The sequence below is a fragment of the Eriocheir sinensis genome, unplaced genomic scaffold, assembly GCF_024679095.1.
Source record: "Eriocheir sinensis breed Jianghai 21 unplaced genomic scaffold, ASM2467909v1 Scaffold861, whole genome shotgun sequence".
Lineage (NCBI taxonomy): Eukaryota > Metazoa > Arthropoda > Malacostraca > Decapoda > Varunidae > Eriocheir > Eriocheir sinensis.
The window spans coordinates 51,928-70,140 of NW_026112232.1; the positions used below are offsets into that span (position 1 = coordinate 51,928).

Sequence of the window (18,213 nt, forward strand, 5' to 3'; positions counted from 1 at the left end):
GACTTACCAACACTAGAACAAAGAAGAGAGAGGGTAGACCTAATACAAATCTACAAATTATTGAGCAAAATGGAAGTAAACAATGAGGAGTTACCACTAAAAGAAGAAATTACCACCAAGAGGAACACACAAGAGGACACAGTAAAAAATTGAGGAAGGGAAGATGCTTGAGAGACATAACGATATATAGCTTCCCGCAAAGAAGTACAGAGGTTTGGAACAGACTAAGTGAGGATGTAGTATCAGAAAGGAGTGTGCAAAGCTTCAAGGAAAAGTTGGATAAATGTAGATACAGAGACGGGACCACACGAACGTCAAGCCCAGGCCCTATAAAACTACAACTAGGTAAATACAACAACTAGCTAAACACACACACACCTGATGTGATGATCTGTTGATGCAGTGGGTTAAAGGAGAAACAAGGCTAAGAGGAGATGACCAACCATCAAGACTTGACCTAATTTTCACAAAAAATGTTGAGTTAGATGAAGGAGTCAGTCACGAGTGCCCCTTAGGAAAGAATGGCCATCAACTATGACAGATGAAAACTATGGAAGGATTTGAATACCAAGATGAGGCATATAAGGAAAAAAGGAAAAACTATGCAAAGGAAGATTATGATGTTGGACTCAAGACAGAGAATTGCAACAAAATGGTCCCAGAACTCTCGAATATGACGTATGAAGACAGATTGAGGGAGATGGACTTGACGACACTGGAACAAAGAAGGGAGAGAGGAGATCTGACCACACTGTACAGGTTGGTAAATAAGTTTGATGAGGAAAGAGTTGGAAAGTTTTGTTTATTGGGCGCAACATCTGTGGTCATATGCCGGAGAGAGACAGAAGGGGAAGGAATTATAGGAGAAGGGAACAGTTGGAAAGTTTGGTTTAGTCAGAGCAACATCTGTGGTCATATGCCGGAGAGAGACAGAAGGGGAAGGAATTATAGGAGAAGGGAACAGATCCCAGGAGACAGGACACAACCCCCTATTAATACCTGGTACCCATTCACTGCTGGGAGGACAGGGGCGTAGGGTGTCAGAAAAGCCACCCAAATTTTTCCACTCCACCCGGGAATCAAACCCGGGCTCTCTCGGTTGTGAGCCGAGTGTGCTAACCACTGCACCACGAAGCCCCCTGTTTGATGAGGTGGATAGAAATGATCTCTTCTTAGCGGCAGTAACGCAGGGGCTGAGAGGACATGGAAAGAAACTTAATAAAGGAAACTGTTTGAGTGACTGGAAAAAGTAAAGTTTTTCACATAGAAGTGTTAACAAATGGAACAGCTTGCGGGAAGAAGTGGTGGAGTATGTGGAGTTCGAAAGGATACAGAGAACCGCAACTAAAATGGTCCCAGAACAGATTGAGGGAGATGGACTTGACGACATGGACACTAAACCCTTCACAGAGCACCCTGGTGGTGGTGTTGGTGGTGGTGGTGAATGGTGTTGAGTGGTGGTATTTCCAAGGTGATGTTGTTCCTTTGTTCTTGTTTTTGTTGCAGTTGCTACGGTAAGGTGGTGGTGTATTTCAGGTGATGTTGTTCTTGTTCTTGTTTTTTGTTTGTGTGAATTCGAAAGCGAAGGAGTGGTTGATTGGTGTTGATGTCCTCGCTGGTGGTGTTGAGCCTTGGGAATGGTGCGTGTGGTCAACTCCACCACCTGGTTGGCGTTCTGGAAGGTGCGCCAATGGACCACCGCGTTGCGACCTGACATCTTCACGCTGAAATAATAATAATAATAATAATAATAATAATAATAATAATAATAATAATAATAATAATAATAATAATAATAACAAATATGATAAAGGTAATTTCCTATACCAGTGTAAGCTATGAAGAAATAAAAATAATAGTAGAAATAATAATAATAATAATAATAATAATAATAATAATAATAATAATAATAACAATAATAATAATAATAATAATGTGTATTGTTGAGGAAGGGGTAGCCTATTATTTTTGAGACCTTCACTATTTATTTCTGTGCAAGACATGATGATATTTACTATGGAGGCAATGTTACTTTCTATGTACCATTAAAGCTGGAAAGTTTGGTTTAGTGACATCTGTGGTCATATGCCAGAGAGAGACAGAAGGGGAAGGAATTATAGGAGAAGGGAACAGTTGGAAAGTTTTGTTTAGTGGGCGCAACATCTGTGGTCATATGCCAGAGAGAGACAGAAGGGGAAGGAATTATAGGAGAAGGGAACAGTTGGAAAGCTTTGTTTAGTGGGCGCAACATCTGTGGTCATATGCCAGAGAGACAGAAGGGGAAGGAATTATAGGAGAAGGGAACAGTTGGAAAGTTTGGTTTAGTTGGCGCAACATCTGTGGTCATGTGCCGGAGAGAGACAGAAGGGGAAGGAATTATAGGAGAAGGGAACAGTTGGAAATTTTTGTTTAGTAAGCGCAACATCTGTGGTCATGTGCTGGAGAGACAGAAGGAAGGAAGTATAGGAGAAGGGAACAGACCCCAGGAGATGGGACACAACATCTGTGGTCATATGCCAGAGAGAGACAGAAGGGGAAGGAATTATTGGAGAAGGGAACAGACCCCAGGAGATGGGACACAACATCTGTGGTCATATGCCGGAGAGAGACAGAAGGGGAAGGAATTATAGGAGAAGGGAACAGTTGGAAAGTTTTGTTTAGTCAGCGCAACATCTGTGGTCATGTGCCACAGAGACAGAAGGGGAAGGAATTATAGGAGAAGGGAACAGTTGGAAAGTTTGGTTTAGTGGGCAGCATAACATCTGTGGTCATGTGCTGGAGAGAGACAGAAGGGGAAGGAATTATAGGAGAAGGGAACAGTTGGAAAGTTTGGTTTAGTTGGCGCAACATCTGTGGTCATATGCCGGAGAGAGACAGAAGGGGAAGGAATTATAGGAGAAGGGAACAGACCCCAGGAGACGGGACACAACATCTGTGGTCATATGCCGGAGAGAGACAGAAGGGGAAGGAATTATAGGAGAAGGGAACAGTTGGAAAGTTTGGTTTAGTCAGTGCAACATCTGTGGTCATGTGCCACAGAGAGACAGAAGGGGAAGGAATTATAGGAGAAGGGAACAGTTGGAAAGTTTGGTTTAGTGGGCAGCATAACATCTGTGGTCATGTGCTGGAGAGAGACAGAAGGGGAAGGAATTATAGGAGAAGGGAACAGTTGGAAAGTTTGGTTTAGTTGGCGCAACATCTGTGGTCATATGCCGGAGAGAGACAGAAGGGAAGGAATTATAGGAGAAGGAACAGACCCCAGGAGACAGGACACAACATCTGTTGTCATATGCAGGAGAGAGACAGAAGGGGAAGGAATTATAGGAGAAGGGAACAGACCCCAGGAGACGGGACACAACATCTGTGGTCATATGCCGGAGAGAGACAGAAGGGGAAGGAATTATAGGAGAAGGGAACAGACCCCAGTAGACGGGACACAACATCTGTGGTCATATGCCAGAGAGAGACAGAAGGGGAAGGAATTATAGGAGAAGGGAACAGACCCCAGGAGACGGGACACAACCCCCAATTAATACCTGGTACACTGCTGGGTGGACAGGGGCTACGTAGGGTATCGGAAAAGCCGCCCAAATTTTTCCACTCCGCCAATATAATCTAATACAAAATGACCTCAAATCCAGCACACCAGGCGGTATTCATTACATGCGAGGGTTACATTCTGCAAAACTCTGGCACAGTGTGAATTTGCATATATGGAAGCTATGATCCCATTAATTACAGGGGTTAAGTTCCACAAGCCGTTTTGGAACACACTAACCATTTATTTCGTCACCGTTTCACAGTACTAAAGCACTATTTGATTGCTTTCAGGGAGACACACCCAGAGTCTACGATTTAGGCTGATGGTTAGCTGCCTGAGGATTAACTTTAGGGTCAGAGGGAGGAAAAGGTTGATTATAGTCTTGGGGCGAGATTCATCCTACCATTTACCGGACCTCTGTCTGGTAAGTCTCGCGGTATCTCCGCCCACCCGGTAAATCATCAGCCACTTACCGGAGCCGTGGTAAGGCCACAAGTTACCGCGGCTCCGAGCACCCGTAACAGTTACCGCAGGCGTGGTAGACACTGCCGCGGCTCATGTTCGGAGGCGATTTTGAGCCTACGTATTTTTTACATCGTGACGAGCCCTGAACCATCAGAAGTAGAAAACCATGCAGATTTAGGATCTGGGCTCATAGAAGCCATGTGACAGTTGCCTGCGCCATGGTGGACTCGGGGCCGACCATCAGGGCCTGATGGATAGTCTACCGGTGCCATGGCCCATATGGAGAAAAAAAAAAAAAATCTCTCCAGGGGTGGGAGCAGATAAGGTCTTTTTCATTGTTTTCAATAGGTGGAGTTTGGGATCCTGGAGTTCAGCGCTGCCACACCTTGGGAAGGAAGTACTGTATGTTTTCTATCTGAAATATCAATATAGTATCGTTTTCGCCTATCGGACTTATCGCTAGCTAGTATCAGAATTGTGGATTTATATCAGTATCAGTTATTGCCTATATTTGTGCCTCCAGTTAAGGAATATCGGTTATCAGCGATGAGGTTTTCCATTATCGGTTATCGGGAATAAGGTTTTGTGTTATCGTGCCCGGCCGTGTGCATCACAGAGGTGACGGCACAGGACACAGGGAGGGCTTAACCCTTCAACACCAGGACGCGCATACTGGCTTGCTATGGCCAATATACCAGTTATTTTATCTCTAGGCTTACAGCTCAAAATGATCAATTAATCTATGTTTCTCTATGTGCACCATTTAATTCTGCATGTTTTCTTATATAATACATGATGACTGTGTGGAGTTTATGGCTGAAAACTTGTTATATTCAATAGTGACATTTGAAATTTGGCGCGCGGCGATCTTGGATACGGCGCGGGGCGATGTTTTGGCCCGGCCATAGTGAGTTTCTTTATGTGCATCATTTAATTCTGCATGTTTTCATATATAATACATGATGACTGTGTGGAGTTTATGGCTGAAAACTTGTTATATTCAATAGCGACATTTGAAATTTGGCGCGCGGCGATCTCGGATACGGTCCAGCGCACTGTTTTGGCCTGGCCATAGTGAGTTTCTTTATGTGTACCATTTAATTCTGCATGTTTTTGTGTATAATACATGATGATTGTGTGAAGTTTACAGCTAAAAACTTGTTACATTCAACAGCGACATTTGAAATTTGGCACGTGGCGATCTCGGATATCGCCCGGGGTGCTGTTTTGGCCCAGCCGTAGTGAGTTTCTTTATGTGTACCATTTAATTCTGCATGTTTTCATATATAATACATGATGATTGCGTGGAGTTTATGGCTAAAAACTTGTTATATTCAATAGTGACATTTGAATAGTCACGGCCGTTGATTTCAGTAAAGCCTTTGATTCAATAAAAAGAGAAGAGCTGCAAGAGGCAATGATGTTTCTTAAAATCCACCCAAAAATGATTGACTTCGTGGCAAACGTCTATCCAGAAGATAAAACAAAACTAATACTCAACAATGAAGATTATGGGGAAGTAAACCTAACCAGTGGCATTAGACAGAGATCCACTACACTGTTGAAATTAGTAACATATATGAACACACTAAAATTAAATGATACCAATATAGGATTTAACCCGGTAGCAGCGAGGGGCCAAATTTGTGGCTTTACCGTGTAGCAGCGAGGGGCCAAATTTGTGGCTTTACCGCGTAGTAGCGACGGGCCAAATTTGTGGCTTTACCGTGTAGCAGCGAGGGGCCAAATTTGTGGCTTTACCGTGTACCAGCGACGGGCCAAATTTGTGGCTTTACCGTGTACCAGCAACGGGCCAAATTTGTGGCTTTACCGTGTAGCAGCGACGGGCCAAATTTGTGGCTTTACCGTGTAGCAGCGACGGGCCAAATTTGTGGCTTTACCATGTACCAGCGACGGGCAAAATTTGTGCCATGATATAAACCCCCAAAACTAAATGATATATAATCTGATCACAAATGCTTTGATATCTATTACGAAATGGTTTGTGTGAGGGGCGATTTTTTCTCATTTTTCTCGCTTGGAGGGACCATTAAGGAACACGATCCCCGCTGCTACCACCACCACCGGGTTAATGGACTAAAGTCTCCCCCAATTAGTCTGTTATATCGAGGGTTCACTGTATTTTGGTGCGGACGCTTTGAAAGAGTTGAAATAGGCGGAGCAGAGCATCCATGGCTCGACAGAAGTATATATGGAAAATGCCCAACATAAAATGACCTCAAATCCAGTACAGCAGGCAGTATCCATTATATGTGAGGGTTACGTTCTGCAAAAAGCTCGCATCATGTGAATTCGCATACATGGAAGTTATCATCCCAATAAGGGGTTATGTTCCACGACCCGTTTTGGAACCCTCTTAACTATTTATTCCGGCACCGTTTCACAATAACAAAGCACTAAAGCAACAATAAAGCACACTGATTGCTTCCGGGGAGACACACCCAGAGTCTATGGTTTAGGCTGATAATTAGCTAGTACCTGAGGATTAACTTTAGGATCAGAGGGAGGAAAAGGTTAATTATAGGCGAGGAAAGTGCAGGAAACATTTGCGCCTTCTAGTGTGTCACCAAACCTCACCAGCACCAGCGCCAATACTCCCATAATAGTGAATTTTTCTCGCATAAAAACAATACTTGGCACATTTAGGTTAGTCGCATATGAGCGGATTTGCACGTATGGAATACCCGGTGTATATTTGGGAGCAGCAAGCAGTGGGCTTTTTTTATTATTGTTTCCTTTTTTGTGTGCCCTTGAGCTGTCTCCTTTGTTGTAAAATAAATAAATAAATATGTAAACTGTTCAATATTAAGTAAAGTCAAATACTACAAGTTGGTGAATGCAAGAAACAATAAGCACTGTACCTTTCCTGGCCTGCTCAGAGCCAAGCGAGGGAAAGTCTTCCTCCTCCTCCTCCCACGGTTTTGTCGTCCAGGCCTGCACGACCTTTCCCGTCCATCGGCACCCCCCCAAGAGCCAACAGGCTTTGTCCGAGGCCTGTAAGAAAGGTGCCGGGTTAAGTACTCATAAATCTTTTACCAACAACCACAACATGGAAAAATCTTTCAACAAACTTCCAAACATACAGGGGAGGCGGTGGCTGAGTCGACAGAGTGACAGTGCCGCGTTCAGGAGGACGCGAGTTCAATCCCCGCCCGGTGCCACCAAGCTGGGATTTTTCAGCCGCCGCCGAGTGGCTTAAAACTACCCACATGCTGTCCTGAAGACCACCCATCAACCCAGACTCTAGATTCTAGGATTAAAGATGAGCTCCGGGAGAGCAGCATGAGCCAATGCAAGATGGCGCCACTATAAACACTCGCCTGCACCACGACGGGCTGGGCCATACCATCAGGCCCCTCCAAAAAACAAGCCTACCAGTGCCAGCGGATAAATAAATAAATAAAATTAAATAAATCTAAAAAAAATCTTTTGAGCTCTAAAAAAAATCTAGACAAATTTCTAAACTATCTTGCTTCTGAACAAACTACTTTTGAACCTTAATAAATAATCTAAACATGAAAATAAAGCTTCCAAACTTCAACAAGAATTTTGCTTGTAAACAGTGAACAGGCTTTCCTTTCTGATTCTTATGACAAGCCTTTACAAGGGGAGCATCAAAGCTCTTCTGAAGGTAACTCCGATGATTCTTAAACATCTACAAGCACGGTAAAAGTTGGAAAGTTTTGTTTACTGGGCAGCGCAACATCTGTGGTCATATGCCGGAGAGAGACAGGAGGGGAAGGAATTATAGAAGGGAACAGTTGGAAGGTTTTGTTTAGTGGGCAGCGCAACATCTGTGGTCATATGTTGGAGAGAGACAGAAGGGAAAGGAATTATAGGAGAAGGGAACAGACCCCAGGAGACAGGACACAACCTGGTACACTGCTGGGTGGACAGGGGCTACGAAGGGTATCGGAAAAGCTGCCCAAATTTTTCCACTTCGCCCGGGAATCGAACCTGGGCTCTTTCGGTTGTGAGCCGAGTGTGCTAACCACTCCACCACGAAGCCCCCAAGATTTGTTGGAGCCTAGCGTCAACCCCATATCTCAAGGGCCCAGGCTCATATCCCAGGCAGGTAGTTGGGAAAAGAACTATCTGGAATAAGGTAATTTCTCATGTGCTTTGAGGAATGTCATTACCTCAAGGCTCAGGCTGGAGAGACCCACAGCTCCTAGTGCTTCCCCTTCTGAGGCTCCACAGTTTCCTGTGGTCCAGGTTCTGACACATGAAGCCGCACACACAACAGGGTGCAGAGGCGTCCTTCAGCGCGGTGTTGTGTGGCTGTGGGCACCAAGCAAGGGTATCACAACACTACTTCACAGCCTAACTAACGTCCCTTTTATCCCTTAACCCAGCAGCAGCAGGGATCATGTTTCTTAATGGTCCCTCCAAGCGAGAAAAATGAGAAAAAATCACCCTCACACAAACCATTGCATAATATATATCAAAGCATTTGTGATCAGGTTATGTATCATCTATTTTGGGGGTTTATATCATGGAACAAATTTGGTCCATCGCTGCTACACGGTAAAGACACAATGAGTCTCTGAGAGTCATATTATAAGACATTTCATCGCCCAAGAACACATATTTGACAAAGCTTTCGTAGGAGTTGTGGGCATTTCCAGGAGTAGTTCTATGACCCTGGTGGTAGTGTGACCCTTCCTCTGTACTGTGAACCTAGAAACACATATTTGACAAGGCTTTCGTAGAAGTTGTGGGCATTTCCAGGAGTAGTTTTATGACCCTGGTGGTAGTGTGACCCTTCTTCTGTACCTTGAACCTAGAAACACATATTTGACAAAAATTTTTTAGGAGTTGTGGGCATTTCCAGTAGTAGTTTTATGACCCTTGTGGTAATGTGTGACCCTTCCTCTGTACCGTGAACCTAAAGAAACACTCATTAGAACCTGACTGACCTCTCTCTTTGACCTTAAGTAGTAGAACACCTATTTGACAAGGCTTTCGTATGAGTTGTGGGCATTTCCAGGAGTAGTTTTATGACCCTGGTGGTAGTGTGACCCTTCCTCTGTACCGTGAACCTAAAGAAACACTCATTAGAACCCGACTGACCCCTCTCTTTGACCTTAACCCCTTCAACACGAGTATACTGCGTCCTTGCGTGCCCCGTACCATATCCGAGGACTTGCATACTTCGTCCTGGCTCACTTTAACCAATATACGAGTTATTTTATCTCTATATTTATGCTTACATCTCAAAACTATCAATTAATTTATGTTTCTTTATGTGCACCATTTAATTCTGCATGTTTTCATATATAATACATGATGATTGTTTTGAGTTTGTGGCTGAAAACTTGTTACATTCAATAGCGACATTTGAAATTTGGCGTGCGCGGCGATCTCGGATACAAAACGGGGCACTGTTTTGGCCCAGCCGTAGTGAAGGGGTTAACTCAATGCCCTTTGCAGGCTTTCCTCACAAACACCCTGGAGCTGACTCCCTCACACACACACAAAGTCCCGCCACTCCTAAAGCGATAAATCTTACTGAAGTAACACCTCAATTTTGCTCAAGTTTCTTCAGTACCTGTCTCACGTTAGGGGGATCGACCCTCCACCTGGTACTCCTCAACGCAAACTTTTTTTGGCTCCTCAAACCGTTTCTCTGCACTGGGAGCTATGGGAGACCTGCACCCCTTCAGCATGCATGAACACCTCACCTTGGACAAGAGCTGCTTCAGATTCTTGGCAGTTTCCTCAAGGCTGTTCCCGAAGCCCTCCGAGTCACTCAGCAGCTTGTGAGTCTCCAGCGAGTGCTTCCTGGCCAAGGCAGCAAGATGGCTGAGGGGAAAGGAACAAATTAAAGACTGGTGTGAGTTGCATTGTTCTTGTTGCTGGTGTTTCCATGTGAGGATGAGGAGCAGTGATCAGAGGGATTATATACTTTTTCTTTTTTTTACAGCTGAGGAAGCAGCTCAAGGGCAAAGAAAAGGAAACAACAATGAAAAAGCCTGCTGTTTGCTGCTCCCACAAAAAGGGCTCAGAGGAGTGTCCAAAAGAGAGGTCAATTTAACCCCGTAGCAGCGACGGGACAAATTTGTGGCTTTACCATGTAGCAGCGACGGGTCAAATTTGTGCCATGATATAAACCCCAAAAAATAGATGATACATAAACTGATCACAAATGCTTTGATATATATCATAATACGGTTTGTGTGAGTGCCATTAAGAAACATGATCCGCAATGCTACCGGGTCAATCTAACCTAACCTGAGGAAAAGATGATGATGATGATGATGATGATGAAATTGGAATCAACAGAGTACAGGAAAAAGTTGGAAAGTTTGGTTAAGTCGGCGCAACATCTGTGGTCATATGCCGGAGAGAGACAGAAGGGGAAGGAATTATAGGAGAAGAGAACAGACCCCAGGAGACGGGACACAACATCTGTGGTCATATGCCGGAGAGAGACAGAAGGGAAAGGAATTATAGGAGAAGAGAACAGACCCCAGGAGACGGGACACAACATCTGTGGTCATATGCCGGAGAGAGACAGAAGGGAAAGGAATTATAGGAGAAGAGAACAGACCCCAGGAGACGGGACACAGCCCCCGATTAATACCTGGTACCCATTCACTGCTGGATGATGGACAGGGGCGTAGGGTATCGGAAAAGCCGCCCAAAATTTTACACTCCGCCCGGGAATCAAACCCGGGCTCTCTCGGTCGTGAGTCGAGTGTGCTAACCACTGCACCACGAAGCCCCCATTTTCACAGGACTGAGTCGAGGCCACAACTCACGCGCAACAACACAGTGAAACAACTTCATGATTCCGTTCCTTAGGCTGAAGCGCAGCAGACTCAGCTCAGCGGGGACATAGTGGCCGTGGTCAGTGTGGGCATAACAGCTTGTGCTGACTAGGATGAAAGCTGGCCTGGTGCAGCACTGAGGAAAGGAAGAGAAGGACTGTATCAATGACTACAAAAACTAACATATCTTTACTACTATCAAAACAAGTGACTTCCCACACGCTGTTCTCACTACTTTTCATTCTCCTTCCATTCCTCTAATCTATATTTTATTTATTTATCTTTATTCACAGAAGCGTAAGCAGCTTAAGGGCAACAAAAAACAGGAAATAAGAAAGCCTGCTAAGCACACACAAATCCAAAGTTTTATCTCACACTTATCAAAAAGCAAATATGGGAGTGACTGTCTCAGAGAACATGTCACCGGACAAACACATCAACAGGAGGATAACGGGACAAACTCTGAATTTGCTGAGGAACACAAGGATGGCTTTTGTGTATTTGGACGAGGAGATGATGAAGAAAATAATAGTTACAATGATAAGGCCAAGGTTGGAGTATGCAGCAGTGGTCTGGTCTCCTCACGAAAAAAAGAACATAAGAAAGCTGGAAAGAGTGCAGAGAGTGGCAACTAAGATGGTACCGGAACTTAGGGATCGGATATATGAGGAGAGACTCAATAGCATGGGGCTCACAACCCTGGAGAGAAGAAGAGAAAGAGGAGACCTGATAGCGGTGTACAGGGTGGCCAGCGGGGTGGAGAATCTGGACAGAGAGGACCTGTGTGTGTGTGTGTGGAGCGAGAGAGAAACGAGAGGACATGGAAAGAAGTTGAGGGCGACACACACACACACACCTTGATGTCAGTGCCGTCCCCGTACTTGGCAACGTTGAAGGAAGAATTGAAATGGACCTTGACATTCTTCTCCGCCTGTCTCTCTCCTCCTCCGCCGGCCACCGCCTCACTGCTGCCCCCGCCATCCTCCTGCAGTAGTAGTAGTAGTAGTAGTAGTAGTAGTGGGGAACATAATAACCCTACACCCTCCCAGTGTTCCACAGCCGCCAAAAATGTTAGTTCTTGTCACACACAACTTTCTGACAGGCTTTAATTTTTTGCATACAGTATTATTGTTGGTCATTTTGAGGAGTTTGTTGATCTCCACAATCTTTAACCCTTAGAGCGCGGGTGTGGACAATAGTGGGTCACAGCTGGTGCCGCGGGTGTCGATAACAGTGGACAAGGCATTTTTTGACTTAGTGCGCCGTCAAATTTAACTTGTTTGTGGTGAAGCAGGGTAAGCATGTGGTTTTCTTTCCAACAATACCCAGCCTTGACTAATCATTGGTCAGTGTACGCCTTGTGCTAGCTTTGAGAAGATGTCCGCTAGACATCCACCTCTTCTCACAGTGAATTTCATCCACGAGATGGGGCCTTTGACCTCAGCACCCACCAAGGGCATCAGGATGGCCTGGAAGTTATAAGTTTTAGGGTGTGTTTCACATAAACTGTATAAAAGTCTTAGTCAAAGAAGGGAAGTCCACTGGGGGTGGATAACTGTATATAATAATGTGTTTTCAGCGATCCTAATTCAATTTTCCGCACTCGCTCCAGCAAAGGTCATATGGTCTTCAACTTAACGTCAAAGGGCAGTTAACCCCTTCACTACGGCCGGGCCCAAACAGCGCCCGCCCAGTATCCGAGACCACAGCATGCCAAATTTCAAATGTCGCTATTGAATATAACAAGTTTTCAGCCATAAACTCAACATAATCAGCATGTATTATATATGAAAACATGCAGAATTAAATGTTGCACATGAAGAAATATAAATTAATTGATCATTTTGAGATGTAAGCATAAATATAGAGATAAAATAATTTGTATACAGTAATCCCTCGTTTATCGCGGGGGTTACGTTCCAGAACTCCCCGCGCTGGGCGAAAATCCACGAAGTAGCGACCTTATATATATTTTATTATTTATATATTATATTTTATATATATTATTTATATAAGCACGCTTATCTCTGTGAGTCTCGCCTCAGCCCGTGTGAACAATGTCACCCAACCACTAGTTTCTTGAGAGTCAAAGTCGGGTACATTTCACGGGAAACTCATCGAAATTCTAGTCACAAACTCAGTCACCAACATGTTGGTTACTCGTGTGGTCGGTAAGTTGTGGTCACAAGAAGAAGAAGAAGAGCCTATCAGCTGTTCGGTTCAGCAGGTCTCCACGTGTTTATTCCAGTACCGCAAAGAGCTCCACCAAACTAGATAAGCTTGGAGTAATCATGTTGAGCAAGTTTAGGACTTGAGTCTTGTTCAAGTGTAGTCATTGCCTCATCCTGTCTGGGTCCTCACTGCCAAGTTCTCGAGCATTTAACGGTAGCAAGCTGTAACACACTCTCCCTTTGTCTCCGAGCTAACCACTCACGACCCAACAAATGCTACGGTCGCTGAGCCAATCAGTGCCCAGGATACAGAACACAGTGCTCTGGTTGGTCGCCTCACATCCATCAGCCAACAGCTAGTGTGCCGTGTACAATCACACGTGGGCAAACTAGCTCAAGCGGAAGCGGCCGTAGCTGCGTTTTACATACGTGCGAGTCTGTCTACTCATCTGCAGTGCGCTACGTATTTTATTTCAATTTAATATTATTTCAATATGTTCTTATTAATACTTTTTGAATTTTTTTATATTGTTGACAATTTTTCTAGGCTAAAAAATGCTTGTTTTACTGCGAAATAAGTAAAATGAAAAATATATTAAAATACCTCTATACCGCAAAGGTCCGCGATATAGCGAAAAATCCGCGAAACGAAACTAAATATTTACAATTTTAAAATCCGCGATACAGCAAGACCGCGATATGGCGAGGGATTACTGGAGTACCTATTAAACAAGGACGCACGGCTCAACAAGCTATTTAAGCCGATTTTCCGGCGCATCATACGTGTGGGGGGGTCGAGGAGGGGTAGCAGGGGGTCGAGGGGGGCAAAGCCCCCTGTTAGAGGTTAGGTTATGCAACGTTTGGTTAGTTTTACTGTGCTCCCCACCTAAGAGAACCGATTCCCCCTTTTCTTTACTTTTAAGTATACTTACACCTTCATATTATGGTTGAGGGACATGTATTTCATTCCTTAACTATAATATATAGGAGGCTTATTATCATATTTTGGAGCCGTGGAGTCAATCTCCACAATTACCTTCACTTACTGGCAATGTGAAGCAGATTCGAAATGCAGTTAGTCGGAATTCACGTGTTTGAATAGCACGGGCAGGAGGTTCAAGAGCCTACACATGCGCTAGAACCCACAGCTAGTACTCTCTGGGGCGCAGAGTTGGATGGATCACGGGTAGCCGGTGGTTTTGTTTGTGTCAGTGATGAACAATGAAGATTGTTTGGTGCCACGGACTCTACTAGCAGGACAGAAACTTGCGATGAGGTGACAACCTACTCAAACCAGTGCTAAAGAGAGGGCATGAGTGTGGTGTAGGCGTTTATTTGGGAGCAGCTGGCTGCGCGCCACGCCAGGCCGGTGAGGTGAGCAGCGTTTGAAGGGTTCACTTCGCTTCTCACCCAAAACAAGCTTGGCCTCCAGTGGGAATGTGTGGTTTCCTCGTAGGGAACACTAAATTTGTCGCAAACACTTAATTTAGTGGTCGTGGGAGGAAAAATCCCTAAATGTAAGAAATTTCCCTAGACCTAGGGTAATTTTCCTCCCCCCATAAAAAATAAGGTTGCGACGGATTTTGTGTTCCCCACCCGAAACCCGCATTCCCACCGGTCCCCAAGCTTGTTTTGGGGGTGAGGGGGAGTATGGGCAAACACTAGAATTTTACGACCATGAGGATTGAGGACAACTTTAGGTGCTAATGTTAGTGTTGTAATGTTGGCGGCCCTGTGGAGCGCTGCGGCGGACCGGGGCCTGAAACCTCATCACCGGTGAACGGAAACAGGTAAACTTGACATGGGTAAGCTTGGGTGTGATTCTGGAATATTACCAAGCTGTCACCTCAGCCACAAAAAGCTTGAAACAGGTAAACTTGACATGGGTAAGCTTGGGTGTGATTCTGGAATATTACCAAGCTGTCACCTCAGCCACAAAAAGCTTGAAACAGGTAAACTTGACATGGGTAAGCTTGGGTGTGATTCTGGAGTAATACCAAGCTGTCACCTCAGCCACAAAAAGCTTGTAATAGGTAAACTTGACATGGGTAAGCTTGGGTGTGATTCTGGAGTAATACCAAGCTGTCGCCTCAGCCACAAAAAGCTTGAAACAGGTAAACTTGACATGGGTAAGCTTGGGTGTGATTCTGGAATAATACCAAGCTGTCACCTCAGCCACAAAAAGCTTGTAATAGGTAAACTTGACATGGCTAAGCTTGGGTGTGATTCTGGAGTAATACCAAGCTGTCACCTCAGCCACAAAAAGCTTGTAATAGGTAAACTTGACATGGGTAAGCTTGGGTGTGATTCTGGAGTAATACCAAGCTGTCACCTCAGCCACAAAAAGCTTGTAATAGGTAAACTTGACATGGGTAAGCTTGGGTGTGATTCTGGAGTAATACCAAGCTGTCACCTCAGCCACAAAAAGCTTGAAACAGGTAAACTTGACATGGGTAAGCTTGGGTGTGATTCTGGAGTAATACCAAGCTGTCACCTCAGCCACAAAAAGCTTGTAATAGGTAAACTTGAAATAGATAACCTTGTAATACGCACTGGATGGGCGTGGAGGCGTGGGGGCACTGGATGGGCGTGGAGGCGTGGGGGCACTGGATGAGCGTGGAGGCGTGGGGGCACTGTGTGGGCGTGGGGGCATTGTGTGGGCGTGGGCGGCGTGACAGATTCTGCAGCGTTGCTCTGTTTACTTCCTTGCTCTTGCTCTTGCTGTACAGGCTGGAGAGTCAGGCCTTGGTATGGGTGTGGCGGACTGAACGTTCCCCCCTGTTCCCCCCTCTACTGCGCATGCGCCGACCCGTGTTGGCCCGCCCCATTTAAAAGGGGGACCAGCTGGCCCGCATCTAGCCATCTACTGCAGACTGATCGGTCCCCCGACGAGACATCGGTCCCCCATCCTTATTCTGTCATTTGCATGCCTGTTATTTTCCACTGTGTATAACGATTTTTTTTTACTCATATCTGAACACACTATCTGTAATATACAACAGGATATAACGGTATAGACTCAAAGAGCCCAGGGTCAACCTGGAACTGGGTTTCCAGAGCATTTGAGAAGAGTGCTCCGCGGCTCTATATAATGAGTTATCCGGGGATGTTAAGAACAGTGACAGTCTGGCAATCTTCAAGAAAGCGCTGAAGACTTACTTATAAACACAGGATATAAACACACTTATAAACACAGGTCGGCGCATGCGCAGTAGAGGGGGGAACAGGGGGGAACGTTCAGTCTGCCACATGGGCACACCCTGGAAAAATAAAACAACAGTGTCCATTACAAATCTTCCAATTCCCTATTTCTTGCACAGCACATCTTTTCCAGAAAACCCTTCATGGCTTCTATAATTCTATCATTTGCTTCATCACTCAGTCCCAGCAGCAGCAGCATCCATTCCCTCTCTGTCCTTGCAATCCTCCCATTCACATCCCTGCAGCCCATCTCACTCAGTGCCACCCTCATCATCTCTGTCCTTGCAATCCTCCCATTCACATCCCTGCAGCCCATCTCACTCAGTGCCACCCTCATCATCTCTGTCCTTGCAATCCTCCCATTCACATCCCTGCAGCCCATCTCACTCAGTGCCACCCTCATTATCTCTGTCCTTGCAATCCTCCCATTCACATCCCTGCAGCCCATCTCACTCAGTGCCACCCTCATCATCTCTGTCCTTGCAATCCTCCCATTCACATCCCTGCAGCCCATCTCACTCAGTGCCACTCTCATCATCTCTGTCCTTGCAATCCTCCCATTCACATCCCAGCCCATCTCACTCAGTGCCACCCTCATCATCTCCGTCCTTGCAATCCTCCCATTCACATCCCTGCAGCCCATCTCACTCAGTGCCACCCTCATCATCTCCGTCCTTGCAATCCTCCCATTCACATCCCTGCAGCCCATCTCACTCAGTGCCTCCCTCATCATCTCCGTCCTTGCAATCCTCCCATTCACATCCCTGCAGCCCATCTCACTCAGTGCCTCCCTCATCATCTCCGTCCTTGCAATCCTCCCATTCACATCCCTGCAGCCCATCTCACTCAGTGCCACCCTCATCATCTCCGTCCTTTCTCTCCGGTACCTCCCACACACCACATGCCCGACAGTTTCCTCCACACCCCTAGCTGAGTGTCACACATCTGACACACTTTGCTGCGGGACTCAGACCACCTGTAATTTCTTGCATTCACATTCATACACTGCGCGCGAGCTTGGAAGAGAAGATCACCACCAGCCAGGCTTCCATCATACCAGCTGACACACTGCGGGGCTTCCTTTTCCCTGTACCACTCCAAAGTACTCTTTCGCTCCATCACATGCTTCCAGACCGTCACCTTTCACTGCACTGTCTATCTCTTTCTTTCACTTTCTCACATTCCATTCTAGACCCTCACTATTTCTGTCAGTCACCTTCCATTCAAAGAAACGCCTCCCTTCCTCTCTGCTCACCCACCTGACTCGCATACCACTGTCACCAACCATTCTCATGCAGTTTTTAATCCATTTCTCTCATGCACACTCCACAAGTAGACCTTCCGTGCCAATATCACGTCATCCATTCGTTCCAGTCTGACTTTGTATCTAAGGGTAGCCTTCCTAAATCTTTCCCTAAAGGTACTCCACCCCATATCACCCCTCAATGCTTCCACCGCTGCATACCTTGGTGCATTCAAAGCTAACCTACCGATCCTATTTTGCCCTACTTCCAATTTATCCATTTCCAACTCACTCCATGTAATCACCTCCATCCCATACATCACACTCGGCACTGCTACACTCTTCCACACCTCTCTCAGCACATCATACTTACATGCTCTCATTCTTGCCGCACTTCCCAGACGGCCCACCCATTGATTAACTAGGCTAATCTTCTCATTCTTTGTCCTTTCACATCCTCTCGGACTCATCCATACACCCAGGTACTTGTATGCATCTGTTTGCCCTAGCTCTGTGTCTCCTAGCCTCCAGGTCCTATTTCTCTCATCTTCTGCCCCATTCGCAACCATTATCTGACTTTTCTCACTACTATATTTCACTCCAAAATCTCTCCCATACTCATTCACCACATCTAATAGTTCATGCAGTTCCTCCGCTGACTCACTCATAACTACCACGTCATCTGCATATAGAAGCACACTTACCCTGCCTTCTCCCACTTTTACTCCTGCATTCTTTCTCCTCATCCTGGCTGCCAACTCCTCAGACATAAGAGTAAGAAAGAGCTGAAGAATTATA

The 18,213-nt window shown here is 45.5% G+C and overlaps 1 long non-coding RNA gene across 4 annotated transcripts; it reads right to left on the bottom strand.

Moving 5' to 3' along the window:
- Nucleotides 1–1,592: 1,592 nt before the first annotated feature.
- LOC126994739 (uncharacterized) lies at nucleotides 1,593–15,763 on the bottom strand. 4 transcript variants are annotated; one of them, XR_007749536.1, is made up of 7 exons: nucleotides 15,552–15,763; nucleotides 11,657–11,785; nucleotides 10,614–10,936; nucleotides 9,712–9,832; nucleotides 8,167–8,308; nucleotides 6,889–7,021; nucleotides 1,593–1,724 (listed from the first exon to the last, which is right to left on the bottom strand). It is a non-coding gene; the product is annotated as an uncharacterized LOC126994739 (long non-coding RNA). The 4 variants fall into 4 exon arrangements; XR_007749532.1 differs by having other exon boundaries at nucleotides 15,525–15,763; XR_007749533.1 differs by having other exon boundaries at nucleotides 10,792–10,936; nucleotides 15,525–15,762.
- Nucleotides 15,764–18,213: the final 2,450 nt, after the last annotated feature.